The sequence below is a fragment of the Artemia sp. Qi Xiang Cuo genome, chromosome 6, assembly GCF_049724085.1.
Source record: "Artemia sp. Qi Xiang Cuo chromosome 6, ASM4972408v1, whole genome shotgun sequence".
In the NCBI taxonomy this organism is placed as follows: Eukaryota; Metazoa; Arthropoda; class Branchiopoda; order Anostraca; family Artemiidae; genus Artemia; species Artemia sp. Qi Xiang Cuo.
Window position 1 is genome coordinate 39700897 of NC_142799.1, and position 16674 is coordinate 39717570.

The window sequence follows — 16674 nt, forward strand, 5'->3', positions numbered from 1 at the left end:
CTAATTTTTTTTTAAAATATGGAATTCCGAACGTAGTGTTATCTGATAATGAAAAAAATTGTTTCAAAAGTAACAAAGGACCTTTGCAATTTCTCCAAATATCAAATTAGCGACTTCCTCGTATCACCCAGAAGCAAATGGGAATATCGAAAATAGACACATACTGTTTTTAAATATCTTAGGAGATATATGCTAAAAATAACAGGAGGGACTGGAATGACTTTGGCATTTTTAACCAACATAATAAATATGAGCTTTTCGGAGACTATACAAGAAACTCCATTTTATTTAGTGTTGGGCCGTGACTTCAAAATACCATACGGTGAAATAATTAATTTAAGAATATTTTATAATGATTCATGCGATTAAAAGCAAGAATCTATCAATCGGATGAGACAAGAATATAAAATTGTAAAACAAGAACTAGAAAAATCGAGACTAAAACGTGAAGTTAATTAAAAATCAAACATAAATGGTGATATATATTTTAAAGTTGGGGTCCCAATATATCTAAAGTCCGAATTCAAATCAGACGGTAAAAAACTATCAGATAGGTATTTCGGACCTTATATGATAATAAAAGCCAATGACAACAATGTAGCATAAAAAAATTTGAACCCCAAAAATGGAAAAAGTTACAAAGCTCATATGAGTAGAATAAAAAAGGCCAGGTTTCCTGACATATCGGTATCCAAACCAGAAATAAGTGAGTAATCAATGGAAGGAAATGAGCCACCTAGGTCAAAAATAGGGGATTTAAAACCATTTGATCTCAAGTTAGTATATTTTGGAAATCAAAGTGATGAAGAAAATTTTGAGAAATTTATAACTATGCAAAATTTATTTATGCCAAGAAATGAACCTAAAATTAAAAAAAGAAATAAAACAAAGGATTCCTCCTCTGAAAGTTCTGAAAAGGATGACTATACTATTTCCCACAAAGTTCAATTCTTCCCAGACAGAATTTCTACTCCCCATCCACCTGAACGTTTCCCAGATGACAATGACACTTATGACCGCCATAGAAAGGCCCCTATCACTATGTGAAAAATGACAAAAGGCAATAGAAACTCCAAATCCTAAAATTGAAACTATCACTATGAAACTCCAAATCCAAACCTAAAAGGGGAAACTTGCGTGAATCCATGGACCAAATAAATTATTCAATAAAAAACCAATAAAGTACGTTTGTAGTGGACCCTGAACCCTCCCAAAAAAACACAAAACGAACTTTACCATGATATTTCAGTACTCAAGTCCAAGCCCAGAGATCGTTTTTTTTGGAAGGAGAGCTTAATACAGAATTTACCCAACCCTCCAGAAGGTTATGCTTTCAAAGAATGGAGGCAGCCAAAAAAACCGTTTTACTCCTCCCAAAGTTCTCAAGAATCCTTTAACTAACCGCAAATAAAAAATCAGAGATATGATACCACAAACAGAACTTCCACCTCCAACCAAAAGGAAGAACTTTTTGAAAATCATACTTGTTCTGTGCCAAAATCTCAGATATCACAAGGAAATATCTTGGAAGCGTCGTATTCCACTTCCTTGGATTTCGAGTCGGGGGACGAAACGAGACCAAAACATTCCGAAGGGAAATCAAATTCAAAACAACCCTCAACAGCAATACAGGGGAAACAAGCCAAATTAAAGGGACAAAAATTCTTAGAAAATCAATATAAGATATTTGACCTAATATCACTAGCAAAACCAAAAAAGCAAAGACCACAAGAAAGGGAAGAAGTAATAATCACAAAATCAGTAAGGATAAGAAAAAAACCTGATAAATACGGTGTGTAGATATTTTATACAAATGCATAGTCAAGTTGGACGTTGAGAGGGTGATGATAGACCCCTTGGCAAGCATGGACTGTTAAGCAAGATCAGATTGTGGCCATACCTGTTAATCTCCCAGTAATGGAGTAATAAACATATGAGTGCACACTCAAAGAGGAAGTTTCGAGGAAGAAATTTCTATTTATTGTGGAACTTGAGACTCGATCTATGGCGAGAAAAAAAGTAACCTAGCGTCAGGAGGCGCTGGTGAAAAAGTAGTTTAACTTCTACCTAAAGTTACCTCACCGGCCAACGCGCAAGTAAACGGACTTTGCGTGGATATTACCATGACTATTATTTGTCATTTAGGCAATAATTGATTTTGAAAAGTAAACTAGTAAGACCATAGCCAATGGAAACTACCTTTCATTTCAGAAAGATGGCCAAGGCACTCATTGAAACGGAATTCATAGTAATTTGATTCGCAAAGGAGAATATAATTTTTTCGGCAGCAATTCTAATTGTGAATAAATCAGGAGCAGAAGTTTTCGCAAAGAAGTGGGACGTGAAGTATGTCTTGAGAAAATATGACAGAAAATCTTATTTTGATGGACTAAGTCGTGCTAATAAACCTGCCTATCGACCCGTGAGAGTACGCCTGGGAATAAAATACAATGGGAGGAAGGGAAAAAATCAACACTTCATACAACATGAAATAAAAAATTACAACAACAGTTCGAAATCCGATATTTTTACGCTAAGGGACCTTGTCAGACAGACTTTGTCCTGTTGGACAAATGTAGAATACCTAACATCTGTTTGAAGATCGAAGCTAACCCAAACTGTGTAAAGTTTGAAGATAAACACGACTCGCTTATAGAAATAAGGCGTTATAACAAGCTATTATAACAAGACCATAAACAAGCTATTTTCTTTTAGATAAAGCATCTCGAAAAAAGTATTTCGTGGAGCAATTAACAACGTATATTCTAGGTATTTGAATTGCTTAATAATAATAATAATACTGTAGGAATTTTGTTTATTAAATATGGGTCTTTGGTATTCAGTGTCAGATAGAGTTTTGAACATCAGTGGTCAGGTAGAGTTCTGTGTAACTAAGACTGAACAAAAGGATTTTCGATGATCGAAGGAAGGACTTATAGTATCCCAGACTTAACAATCCTTGACCTGCTGACACAAAAATCTTTCAGACGGTTCGACAATAAAGACTCCCAAATCGAGTGGGAGGGGGCCGAAAGGATGATCGTCAAGCATGACAAAGTCGTTAGAGGTCGTCATCATAAAATCATTAAACATTGTAAAATAGTTTCAAAGGAGACCCAGTTCAATGCTCTTGAAGAAAAAGAAGCCTTACATTTGGAAATTGTCGCCAAAAAAAAAGAAACAAAAAATATGACAGATCAAATTCACTAAATTATTATGTCGGAAGAACGCAAAAACAGAGGCTCAAAAAACAGAGGTCGGAACAAACGCAAAAAGAGAGAAAGGAAGCCAAGAACTCCTTTAAGAAGCGCAAACCTAATAGCTTGCAATGGATTGCCCATAAACTAATGAGAAGTTTGATTATTTTTGCTATAAAATGGTGTCAAGCAGATCCCAATGAAGAAAGGAAAAAAGACAACTCCGAAGAGAGTGAGACCCCATTAGAAGTAGCCATTAAAACAAAAAACTGAAGTAGTCAAAGTCCTATTTCTAAATGGTGCCAATAAAGACCTAGATATCGACAAACTCGAGTACGTACTAGCAGAAACCGTTAAAAATCTTGATTACATCTTACTTGACTATTTGTTAAAAAATCTAGTAAAGTTTCTAAGGGACATTAATGTGACATTAGAATTAGTAAAGTGGCTTATTTTTGCAAGATTCAATGAACATCCCAAAATTAATTCTCAAAAGAATAGGAAAAGTTACAACATAATAACATTTAGAGTTCTCTTAAAAAAAGATTCCAGAAGAAACATATTCCACAATTGCGCATTACATAATGCAAAACCTATGGTACATATTTGATGAAGAAAACCATTTACAAATTTCGCCACTAAAGTTTCTTAAACTCCTCGCAGATCAAGGGTGCAATTTACTAGAAAGAATATATTATTTTAACCATGACTCCGAATATAGTATAATAAATGTTCTTTAGGAAAATTTTAAAACACGTTACGATATAATTTTAGAGCTAGGAACCAAAAATGTAGCTTATTATATGGATTACGGTCACTATCAAGAACTGAAGGATATCGTTTTTAACTTCTTTCAAAACGATTAACATTTAGCTTAAAAATAAAAACATTTATCGATATTATTGTACGCGAAGAAAATTACCTTAAGGACACCTTTAAATAGATTTTTAATAGTCCACATTATTGATACCCCCTTATCCTTGTCCAGTTCATGTCGTAAAGCGATTCGTGAAACAATGCATAAAAGGAACATATTGAACTCATTGAGGCACTTAGAAATTCCCAGGGAATTAATATAGTATTTAATGCACCAAAATAATAGGCAATACTCAAGGGACAGTTTAATACTCGAATTAAAATTCATATCCTTTGTGAGCACAACACCGCCAGAGATGTATATACGCCAGGAATTAACAGAAGGGCCAATATTGAATTGAAATCTCAACATCAGGGGAAATTTAGAGCTCTAATAGCCCCCTGTAAGGCTTCAAATCCTCCATTACAAAAATATCAATAGGAATATTGATAAATAATCAAAGAAACATAATAGTATTAATATTGGCCTGTTCAAGGGGAAGCTTATAGTTATATACATTGTAGGAACATTATAGTCCTTAATAAAAAAAAAAAAACTTATTTTGGAAAATTATATCCCCAAAAAGTTCAAGAAATTATTTAAAGGTATGGGGCAAACGGTACTCATTATGCCCCTACTACTTATAATTCCTATATAGTGGCCTGGCTTAATTTTCTTCTTCTCTTTTGAACCTATAGGAATATTAAACCCAAAGGAAGCATAATTTACAAAAAAAAACCTTCTTTTTGTTGCGTCGTAAGCTTTATATAAAACTAGTTGTTGAGACATGACTGTCGAGACTTGAAACTAGGAAAATGGAAGCCCTTAAGACTAAGACTTAAATCTAATAATAGAAATATCTTCTCCTTTTAAAGTCATAGGCTTACTGAGGAACATAAACCTTAAATTTATAATTACTTAAAATATTCAGGTAGCTACTAGTTTCCAGATAGCTAAACAAAATTCTTAACTACTAAGTTAAGCATATTAAGCGCATTTCTAGCAAAGAGTATTATTGTAGCAAGACGCAGTAAACAAAATACTTTTGTTTTGTTTTGTCAAAACTATTTTATCAAATCTAAATAAGGAATTTTTCTCGATAATTTTTTTTTCGATAAAAATTATGGATATTTACTGATAGTACATTTTGAATCTTTATTAACCACCCTTTGAAAGTCTTAATGTACCCATCAAGAAATTGTATCTTTTAATAGGGTACACCTTGGAATATTAGACTTGGTATACTTTTAGGATAGAAACTTCTTGTTGGGACCTTTGGCCCATTTTTGTTTCAGAAAAATGTCCTTTTTATAGATTTAACTTCATTTATGTTAAATATCTAAATCCCGGGAAAGCTTTTATTACGATGTCTGAAGAATCCACTATAAGTGAGCGTCTGAAAAAGCCAGTTGAGCGATGACTCATACAGCTTAAATTTACAGCTTGAAAAGCTTCAAAGGATGCTGGGAGTCTAATTTGATTCGGCCATTCATCGCCTTTGGTCAGAGGTGCGCGCGCAAGCGCGCGTCTTAAAATGTATTCGTTAATTTGTAATATTTTTGTCTTCAGTTCCATTTGAGTTCCGTTTGAGTTCTTTTTTCTAGCGTGTCTTGAACACAGTAAGATTGTTTATACTATATAATCCTTGACTTTTCAGCCTAAGTCGAGTCTAAAGAGAAAAGTTAGAAATATTACCGGTAACCCTTGGCCTTAAATGTGGCCCCTGGGACCATTCGATCACGCTAGTAGACAAGGAACCGTTGGAGTAACCGCGGGAATCCTACTACTTTGAGCCGACAAGGGGTTTTCCCCCTTGAGTGAGCGGCATAGCAACCTTTTTGCGCCTTTTTTGCATCAATAAGTGGCGACACCCGTACATACACCCCAATAAGTGGCGGCAGCCAGAAACAGAGCTGTCAACAGCACTGATAGCAAAAGAATTTTGCGTTTTCGAAGAGACAAGTAATTTAGCCTACAAGAGTAGCCTATTGTGGTTACATATAAAGAGAAAAAAAACGGAATCAATTAATAGAATTATCAAGATCTATTATGGGCTGTGCCTTGTGAGATCATAATTGAAAAATTTAAGAATCAATATATCGCGCAACTAATTAGTGTATAAAAATATAAGGCTAAAATTGCTGCGTGTCAAAGCAATTTTTCGCGAGAGACCGGAAGTTACAAATAAAAGAATTTTCATTTAGACTGAAGAGGTAATTTCAGTTAACGAAATTCTGAAATTATGTTTGACAGAGATGAGATTAACTCAATATCGAGAAGGGCGAGTGAAGCCCATAGAAAAAGTAGGAAAATAGAAAGTAAGGCTAATATGGAGGCCTTTGAGAGAGAGCACTGAGAATATGAGGAGAAAATTCAGGCTGAGAGAGATGACATTAGAAAGAATAGAAAAGAGGACCGAAAGGCTAGAGTAGCCTATAAAGAAAGAGACAATACGTATATAGAACGAACAGATTCAGAAAATGAATTAAGAAGAAATAATGACAGACGAAATCAAAATAGTCCGAGTAGAATGAGCAGTGTTGATTCGAGATCCAGCTGGTTCTCGAGAAAAAGTACTCAAATAGTATATGACACAACGTATATTAAATTTCATGGAGAAAGAGAGGATAGCCAGAGAACGGAAAGAGATAGAAAGAGAGAGAGATAGAAAAGAAAGAGAGAAAGATAGAATAGAAAGAGAGAATAGCTAGAAAGCACCTAGAGAATATGAAAAAATTACAGGATGAGATAGTTCTAATTAAAAAAGATAGTCAAGCCAATGAAATACTTTATCAGGCCCGTATGGAAAAAATTGAAAAAGATAGACAAGCCAATGAAATATATCATCAGGATCTTATTTAAAAAATTGAAGCCCGTAAGGTAATGTCAATTACTTTATTAAATTTAATGGAGAAAGAGAGGATAGCCAGAGAACGGAAATAGATAGAGAGAGAGATAGAAAAGAAAGAGAGCAAGACAGAATAGAAAGAGAGAAAGAGAGAATAGAAAGAGAGAAAAGCTAGAAAGCACCTAGAGTATATGAAAAAATTACAGGATGAGAGAGAGCAAATTGAAAAAGATAGTCAAGCCAATGAAATACTTCATAAAGCCCGTATGGACAAAATTGAAAAAGATAGACAAGCCAATGAAATATATCATCAGGTTCGTATGGAAAAAATTGAAGCCCGTAAGGGAATGTCAATGAGTGAGAGATTATCAGACATTTATTACTCATTAAGTGCTAAAACGGAAAATCACGCTACTTCGTTGACAAGGCGGGGAGGTGGACCGGCCCATAAAACAAATTGGGAGGCTGTGCCACCCTGTCAGAAAAATGAAATGCTTGATACTCAAAATATTGATAATCTGGTAAAATTTGATTAATCAGAGCCTTTTTCTAAAAATTGCCATAATAAAGATGAGAAAGTAACCTATAAAAGAACGAATTGGGCTGTAGCACAAAATCAAGGAAATATTGACGAGTTTCTGAAATCACATAAAATAGAAGGAAAATTAAATGGAAAATTGACCGAAATGGTGATTGACTCAGGGAGTCAGCAAACTTTTATGCGAATGAAGCTAATTAAAAAGACGGAAATAGACAATAAAAATAATATTACACCAGTGTAATATTAAGGAGATAAGCACCAAGGCCCGTCTGATTTGATAAGAATATAAATTGCAGGGACCCACGGTGCAATTAAAAGAAAACCGATAAAAGTAGGCTTAGCACCTACTCTAGCAGTGGATGTTTTAGTAGGAGGAGACTTTGGAGATATCGGAAATCGGAAATCCAAATTCCCAGAAAGTGGAAAACTGGAGAACACTTTTAACGAGTGTGAGACGCCGAAAAATGTTTGCCAGAATGAAGCGCTGATTGTACCAAAGAAAAAGGAGACGAAATTTATTGTACGTGCTTTTCCTTGGAAAGTTCGAGAAATTTTAGTAGAATATGAAAAACCAAATGTCGGAGTTCAATTCCTATTTGATGACGAAATATTTGTTTCTGCGGTAAAAGTAAAGAGAAGTAAAAGAGAGAAAAGAGATATTAAACGGACCTACAATGAAATAATGCAGTCAAAGATGGTGGACACTGGAGTCCAAATCAGATTTAACGATGATTTAGTATTTTCCGCGAATGACAAAATTGAGAACAGCAGAGATGAAAGGAGAAGTGTACAAAAGAGACAAAATTTGGAGATTCAGCCTGCAGTGGCGAAAAATAAAAAAATGTTGGATGGGCTGTGCCTTGATAACATAAATAATAGAGGGGACAAAGTGGTCCAAGACCCACTGGGAAAGTTACGAAATTACAGTAAGACGAAAAAACTTAGGAGGAAGGAGAAGATCCATGACAGAATTGACTTGTCAACAAAAAATTACGGAAATATTGGGAGATACTGAATTGTGGGTTGGATTGAAGAAAATTGGGAATAAATCTTAGAATGGTTTTATTATCTCAAAAGAGGGTTTGTTCCTGTATGAGGGGGAGGAATCCCTTGGGGAAGATCCCCTGCGGGAAGACGTGAAAGATTGCCCTTTTCCTCAATGCACAACTGGCGGACAAGTTGTGATCTCTTTACTGAAGCCTTGTCTTTCCAGTCTTCAATATTATCTTCATCCCTCATCGCCGAGCATTATTCATTCAATTATTTTAGGGGACAAGACCCAGAAAAAAGCGATTCAAGGTTCGCTCAGATTTTTACTTCATTTTCCTGAACTCTTATCGTTTTTACAGGCCTGTGTATTTTCGGCCTGGGACTATTTCAAATTATGCCAAGGGGCAATTTATTTTTTTATTGAGATGTGGGGTTGTTTCCACAGATGGAAATTAAGAGGCTAGTGCAGTAAAATTTTTCATGATGGCTGGCATCATTGAAAGTGCCAGGAACTGATTCTCTGCTCCTCTCAAATGTAAATTCGTGAGAGCGAGAAAATTTTTGTTTTTGATTGTGCTGCGCACAATGAATATCTGCGAATCTTGGGAACTTCAATTTTCAAAACCAAATGCGGATGCTATACGATCTAGACCATGGTGGTTCTACGGTAGAGACGTGGGGATGACTGCGAATCCTGAGCCAAGCGGTGGAAGTACAGGCATTGGTGGAAGAAAGAAGAGAAGATAAACAAGTTTGGTGATTTTGAAGTTGGTGTTATTTATTTTATGGTTCTATTTGGTGCTGTGGCCCATGGCGTGATGGCGGTTATTTTTCTTAGGAGGGAGGTGTTGGGACTATTGGCCCCTTTTTGTTTCAGAAAAATGTCCTTTTTATAAATTTAACTTCATTTATGTTAAATATCTAAATCCCGGGAAAGCTTTTATTACGATGTCTGAAGAATCCACTAATTAGTGAGCGTCTGAAAAAGCCAGTTGAGCGATGACTCATACAGCTTAAATTTACAGCTTGAAAAGCTTCAAAGGATGCTGGGAGTCTAATTTGATTCGGCCATTCATCGCCTTTGGTCAGAGGTGCGCGCGCAAGCTCGCGTCTTAAGTGTATTTGTTAATTTGTAAGATTTTTGTCTTTAGTTCCATTTGAGTTCCGTTTGAGTTCCTTTTTGTAGCGTGTATTGAATACAGTAAGATTTTTTATACTATATAATCTTTGACTTTTAGCCTAGGTCGAGTCTAAAGAGATAGTTAGAAATATTACCGGCAATCCTTGGCCTTAAAAGTGGCCCCTGGGACCATTCGATGACGCTAATAGACACGGAACCGTTGGAGTAACCGCGGGAATCCCACTACTTTGGGCCGACAAAGGGTTCTCCCCCCGAGTAAGTGGCATAGCAACTTTTTGCGCCATTTTTTCCTCAAAAAGTGGTGACCCCCGTACGTTACACCTTCAATACTTCTATTATTAGCCTTTGAATTATTAAATATGGGCTTTATATAATGATTTTTTTTTCTTTTTATCTGAAGGATACCTCATCTTTAGTATGTGGGTTTTCGGTTTTTGTCGAAGATATGAATAGAATATTTAAATATAAATATAGAATATAAAAGCTGCCTGAAAACCCGGATTAATTTACTAACTGTCGTTTCAAAAAGCCCACCAAAACTACCAGAAAAATGACGAACATTATCGTTTATCTACTAATATGTAATAACAAAAATCTTTAAGAACTTTCCTTCATTATCTATAAACCGCAGCAAGTGATCCCCCCCCCCCGTCCTTAAAAGTTGTAAAAAAAAATTACTACGGTTATCTTAAGTACTTTTAGTCTTAATCTGCAAGAACTTATAATTCATATGGAAGCTAGACAATAACTTCCCATTTTAAATCAAAGTTACAACTGATCTGTTAATTTTATATTTTTTGGCTAAAAGTAAAGGCATCAAAACACGAGCTCTGCCGTTAGGTACAACTGTGCCGCAACCATAAGCAATGCTTGAAATTACGTGGAGGTATTTACTGTTCATAGTTAACACAAGGTATAATAGAAAATGTAGACTTTCATAATAACAGAAAGTTCTAGTCTAAAATGGCTTACCAAAATGCCCAAAACGGCTCATTATCAACCAGCCCAAACTTGATAAAAAAAGAAAAAAAAACAAAAAAACAGCTTATTATAAAAGAAAAAGAGTTTGTTTCGTAAGAAAAATTTTCCCTAATTAACACAGCTTTATGAGATATAAAAGTTTCACGCTAGTAGGAAAGAGGGACAAAAAAATTTAATAAAATTGAGATGCACAATTGATAATAAAGTACTTTAAATATTTACTCTTCATATTTGCGGAAAAATAGGGAAATAACCAGTGACTTTCGTGGTTTATGTCTTATATTTATCCGTTATTTCTAAAGAATGGCGTTAGCTTTGTGCTTCTCTGTATCCTTTTGGCTTAGCAATTGGCTTCCCCGTAGTTACAAATTTTAACTTATAAATATTTGTGCGTCCCATATGTACTAGAAACGGACTGCGGATCAGAAAAAAATATATAATACAAAATTCTCAGGTAAAGAAAACATAGTCCCACATGGACATAAATTCAGCAGCATAGGCTAGGTTCTTTTCAAGGGACTTAACAGTCTCAGAGGAAGGGAAGAAAAGATACTAGGTTTTGAACGCAATATATACTTTGTTTTTTGTGTCAGTTGGCAGGTAATCTTGAGACAAAGAGAGGAAATATGCTTTATTCCTTTCTTTCAAGCCCTTTTTCAACCATTATGGATACCAACTGTGGCAGGCAGATTAAAAATGCTCATAAGCGAATGAAATTCGATTTGAGGACAGAAGATGATTATTGTGGTTATTCTTTTCAATGGAAACCTAGAAAAAAGACAAAATTTTGTAAAGTAAAGACAAAAAAAATGTAAAATAGTAATTCAATAAATAAAAAGGCTCTTTATGTCTAGAAACAGGTTTTTAGGTCACAATTTCAGTTTTTGGCTCAGTTTTTAGGTCACAATTTCAGTTTTCAATTTAGTGTATTGTGGTAAACTGGTAATGGTTTGACCTCCAGAGTTTTCCAGAAAGTGTGAACCTCCGGCCAGATTGAGAAGTATGATAATCCGTATGAGTCTTGTCTGAATGTAAACGGATGGTTTTTGCTTGTCCTACAGTGTGTGAGCTGAAGTCGAGTTTTACAGCCTATGTCGGAGAGGGTTATCTGAAGCTGCTCTGCCAAGCTTTTGTTTTTTCGAGTAGTTTCAGGTTTTGAATCGAAAACTCCGTTCAAGAAAGTAGGCACCAGTTCCAAATTGAAAGTTAGATTGAATTCTAAAACTGCTCAAGATATATGACGGCTCCTTGCAATAATAAACAGAAAAATTCTGTGAACCAAAAAGTAGCCATTTCGCACGGATCTGAAAGTGCTTCCATCTACTTCGCACGGATTCTTAAGGAGAAAAATTGAAAAAAGCAACAAATATTCCTTTCATTGACCAATAGAAAAATTCTACGTTAATTGAAAAGGGACATTTTTTCCACAATAGAAGTTTTTCAAAGATAATTTGTGAGCTACATTAAGCCAAAGACGATCAGAAATAAAGCCAAACAGTAATTCAAGCGTAAAATGACCATAAATCACAAGCAATTAAAAAATGAAACCCAAAACAAATAGAAATTGCAATAAATAATCAATGGCTCACTTTGGTTCTTCAGTCATACTGATTAAAAATCCTTGCATCATTCCGCTTCAAACAAGATGCGGCTTACCTACCTATATGCTAAAAATTTAAGAATAGGAGGGAGTGATGGAAAAGCCACTGGCCTACTTTGGCTCTTCAATCGAAGAGCGAGTGATCATGGTTCAAAAAGTTAGAACATCCCTTCAATTTTGCCAAAAAGTTGGAGTTGGTATTACCCGAGTATTAATTTAAAAAAAATTCCTCAGAAGAAGTTTTCAAAGAAAAGTAAAGAGCTACGTTAAACCGAAGAAGAGCAGAAATAAAGTAAAATAGTAATTGAAGCGTAAAACAAACACAAATCACTATCAATAAATAAACGACAACCAAACAAACAGAAATTCCTATAAATAATGAATTCAAACTTGAAACGAATGGAAATTTACCACAAACAGTAGTAGGGCTTGCGCCCTATATGTCTTCTAAATCTGAAGACAAGAACGCCATTTCGCTTTGCTGAAAACAAAACACATTTAAAGTGTTTTCTTTTTTGTAACGTAAATAAATCCAAAACTGCCGATATTTTCACTATTAATGTATAATAAACTCTTAGTCTATATTACTTTAGTTCTTTTTAGTAATCTTGGTTATTATGGTGATTTCCTATCTTTTTTTTTCTTTGATGCTATTACAAATAAAAACACAGATTGAAATAAAAATTGATTTCAATAAAGCACAAATGGCGTTCTGGTATTTAGAAGGCTTCCCGTTTCTTGGCAATTCCCAGGGTAGAGGAGGAGGGGGCACAGAGGGTGTTAACTCCTCTTCGCGGTAGTTTCTGCTCGTTTTAAGTTTGACTTGGCTATTTATTTTATTTTCTGTTCGTTTCGGGTTTCACTCATTTATTGACAGCGATTACTGGTCGTTTTACGCCTGAAATGCTATTTGACTTAATTTCTGCTCACCTTTGGTGCAATGTAGCTCTTTCCTTTTTTTTGAAAATATTCTTGTGTGTAAAAAAAATTTTGAATTTTTTTTTTCTTTGCTAACTGAAATAGTTTTTCTATTGTATAGGAAAAAATGTTTTCAATCTTTTTGGTTTTTCTCTATAAAAATCAAGACTTTGGCTTGATTAAGTTTTGCAACAATTTCAATAATAGTTGTACCATAGTGCTTTGGGACGGGAAATAATATTCAAATAAATGGATTGAAAATCAGCAAAATTTTGGGGTTTTACACGGCTGACAGAATTCTAACCCCCATCATATTATGACCTTGAGTATTGACAAATATTAATCAACCATCCTCCTCCACATGCCCTGCCAATTTAGATTTAATCCCCTTAACCTTTCCTGAGATATCGCAGACCACAATACACATATCTAGGCAGTAGAATCAAACTAAAAAAATATCAGTCACCAAGGGTCTCTGCGCGTATAAAAGCTCCTCCTGTTTCCTTTGGTTAAGCGCTTCATTGTATATTTCTAAATAGCTCGAGCAACTTTGAAAAATAATGCGAACTTGTGTTATTTATGATTGCGAAAGCAGAAAGAAAGGGGATGACCCGGCGAAGTGGTTCGCTACTGTCCCATCTCACAGGTGCGGCTGACTGATTGACTTGACTTGACTGATTGGGGGATCCAGGATTTCTAAAAGGGGGGTTGGGATTAAATTTTTGTAAATACGGAAATTTCCAGTGCTAACGTCTGATCAACACTGCAACAGGGAAATCACCGGACCTTCATAAGTAGTGGGAGAGGGATTCGTGAAGTGGTGGGACTATTTGAAATTTGCAACAAAATGTTTTACCACAGAGCAAATTAATAGTTTTAGCACAGATTATATATTACGCCATCGAGCGTCAAAACTTTTTTCTTCTTGGCAAGGAAAAATATTCCCTTGAATTTTTCCTCTGTTATACTCTTTTTTCGGGCCATAAAAATGTCCTTCGAAATTTGACGTAGGACCTTTGTTTTTCTTCAAACAACTGGTGAAATAGTCATATCCAAGAAAATACCAAATGTCTGTTAAGAACTGTTTGTCGTCAAATTCTTAGTGAGTTTTCAGAAAACTGAAAGACATCACAAGAATTATATTTTTATTATAAGAAGAATATAAAGTAATGGTTTTTCTTATTATTGTTATAAATATTCTGCCACGAACTTGTAAATTACGTAAAACTTCTCACCAGAAAACTTTTTTTGTGACTCATTAAGTTAACCTTCACGATTCTTTTCATTATAATTTCCAGTTTTGGGTTACGTGCAAGTTTGGTACAAAACTTGGAATGTTTCAGAATTGTGTTAAGATTATTCGAAATTATTTAATCATTCTAGTTACCAAGTTTATTTTCAGCTGCTAATCAAACTTTGGTTTTTCCAGGGCATGTGGAGCCAGAGGGACGGGTTATGGACCCTCACTGGATCCAACAATCGCCTTGCTTGCATAATTTGCTGTAGCTTAATGATTAAACTTTAATATGACATAGCAAAAGGCTTTTGCAGATGCCAAAACAAGTGATTTTAGTCATGTGTATTTCTAGGATTTTCGTTTTCAGAGAATGGGAGGGGTTTGAGTTTTTTTTTATTCTTTACATTCAGTTCTCGGTTTAGCTGTCTTGGCATAATTAGCTTTACTTTCTAAGAAAATTTTCCTCGATTAGGATTTGAGCTGTAGCTAATAGAATTTTATAATGCCACTTTCTGCTTTTGAATACCTTTGTCTTATCCTAGCACCGTTCTTTGGCATTTCAAGGACTCACAACAATTCTCAGTTTTAAGGATTGGAATCCAATTGGTTTCTCACAAGATGCACAAAAAGAAAAAAAAAGTTTTGTTACTAACGCGATCAAAGATCCTCATGACCTCCAAAGAAAGTTGTGCAGTTGTCGTAATTTGTTTCTTATTTATTGATAAATATAATGTTGCCATTTCAATTTTTTCTAAGAATAGTTTTTTCTACCAGTCAAAAAGTAGGATTTCGTGCGACAATGGATTTTCTTTTCAAAGCGAGAAGGAAATTCGCGAAAAATGATCATCTCCGTATACTGGGGTTCTTGTTGTTATTTATTTTGTTTTCCTTTACATTCTCAAACCAATGTTATCTTTACCTTTGCATTATTACAGCCAGACGAATTATTTTCCTTTTTCTTTTTTATCTCTTCACCTTATTGCATTCTTCCTTATCCCCTAGACGCACGATTCGTCTTATTTCTTTTCTTGTTCTCCAGGCTGTGGATACCGATGCCACACGCGTGCTACCCACGAAAAAATCTAATATTGCTTATTTTTCTCTTGGTTTAGATGTCCTTCCGAGGAGCTGCATTGAATAGTGTAATATGGATTTTCATTTCAGTGCTGCAATAACTGGAAAAGAGGATATTTGTAATATAATTCGCTTTCAGTGAAGCACCGAAGAAGCAGTAGGCTTAAAATTTTTAAAGTTACGAAGGAGGCAGTAGCTAAATTCTTGTTTGTAGTGAAACTAAATTTTTCGTGAACGGTCTTGGGAAGAAATAAGGTTAAACTAAATATTTAATATATAATGATGTCAACTGCTGAAAAGCCAATCAGTTCAAAATTTGATTTTACTATAACTTCATTTTTTATTTTCAATGTTGTAACAAGTACGTAAGAAAATGTTTGTAATAAAGCGCCATTTTCAATAAAGCGCCAATGACGCAGTAGGTCTTAGGCTTTTACAATTAGGGAAGGAGGTAGTACCTATGCTCTTCTTTGAATGAATTTTTGTTGGTTTCGATCTTGATTCGCATATTTAATTAAAGCTTTATTCGTATTGAGGTTTATTTATTCATTTATGTTAGCAAATGTTGTATGTTTGTTTGCTATTATTGTTAATTTATTCTATGTTGGTTTTGGGCTTCATTTATGCTATAATAGTAACATTTTTTTGTTCGTTTTAAGCTTGATTTGCAAATTCAATTTTAGCTGAACTCGTTTTAAGATTTATATAACCATTTATATTAGTACAACAAAAGAATGAAAACTAAACCAAAACGAAACCAAAACGAAACCGGAAGAATGGAACAATAAGAACAGTGCAAGAAGAGATAAGAAAAATAGAAACAATATATTTTTTTTTAAAGAAAACCAAAAAAAATTGACCCCCCCCCCCTCTCGCACAAAAAAGCAAACCAAATGTATTTAAGCTACTCCAACCCCGTCCAGGTAATGAGAGTCCAGCCTAATGGAGGTTAGATTTAAATTACTGTAGTTTTATTGACGAGCAATTCTGATTTTCCCCTTTTTTTTCTTCACTTGATTAGTTGCAATTCCTTTTTTCATATTGTTAGATGTTTCTGTCCTTTTCTGGTTTTTATCGCCATTGGGCATGCCTCGTTCGACGCATCTAAAGATATTAGTGGTCTTTTACGAATGGTTTTCGGAATAGAGCACTCTTTTAAAACCCTCGTCGAGCACTTTAGAAAGGATTTGGTCACTAGATAGATACCAAACCGGGGAAATCTCTATTAATGAGGACGCTTACGACGGGCTCCTTAGCATGTTGTATGTAGCCAGCAATTAACACTTGTTCT

The 16674-nt window shown here is 34.8% G+C and overlaps 1 protein-coding gene across 5 annotated transcripts in view; it reads left to right on the top strand.

Annotated features, from left to right (window-relative positions):
- Positions 1-15914, top strand: part of LOC148951219 (uncharacterized) — a 55611-nt gene extending 39697 nt beyond the window's left edge. For 4 of the 5 annotated variants that reach the window (XM_089090739.1, XM_089090737.1, XM_089090736.1 and 1 more), the window contains one exon: positions 14502-14751. The gene's annotated coding sequence lies outside the window, so the exon portion shown is untranslated. Of the gene's footprint in view, positions 1-14501; positions 14752-15421 lie in introns of those variants that run through there. The other variant, XM_089090735.1, reaches the window with a different exon arrangement.
- The last annotated feature ends 760 nt before the right edge of the window (positions 15915-16674 follow it).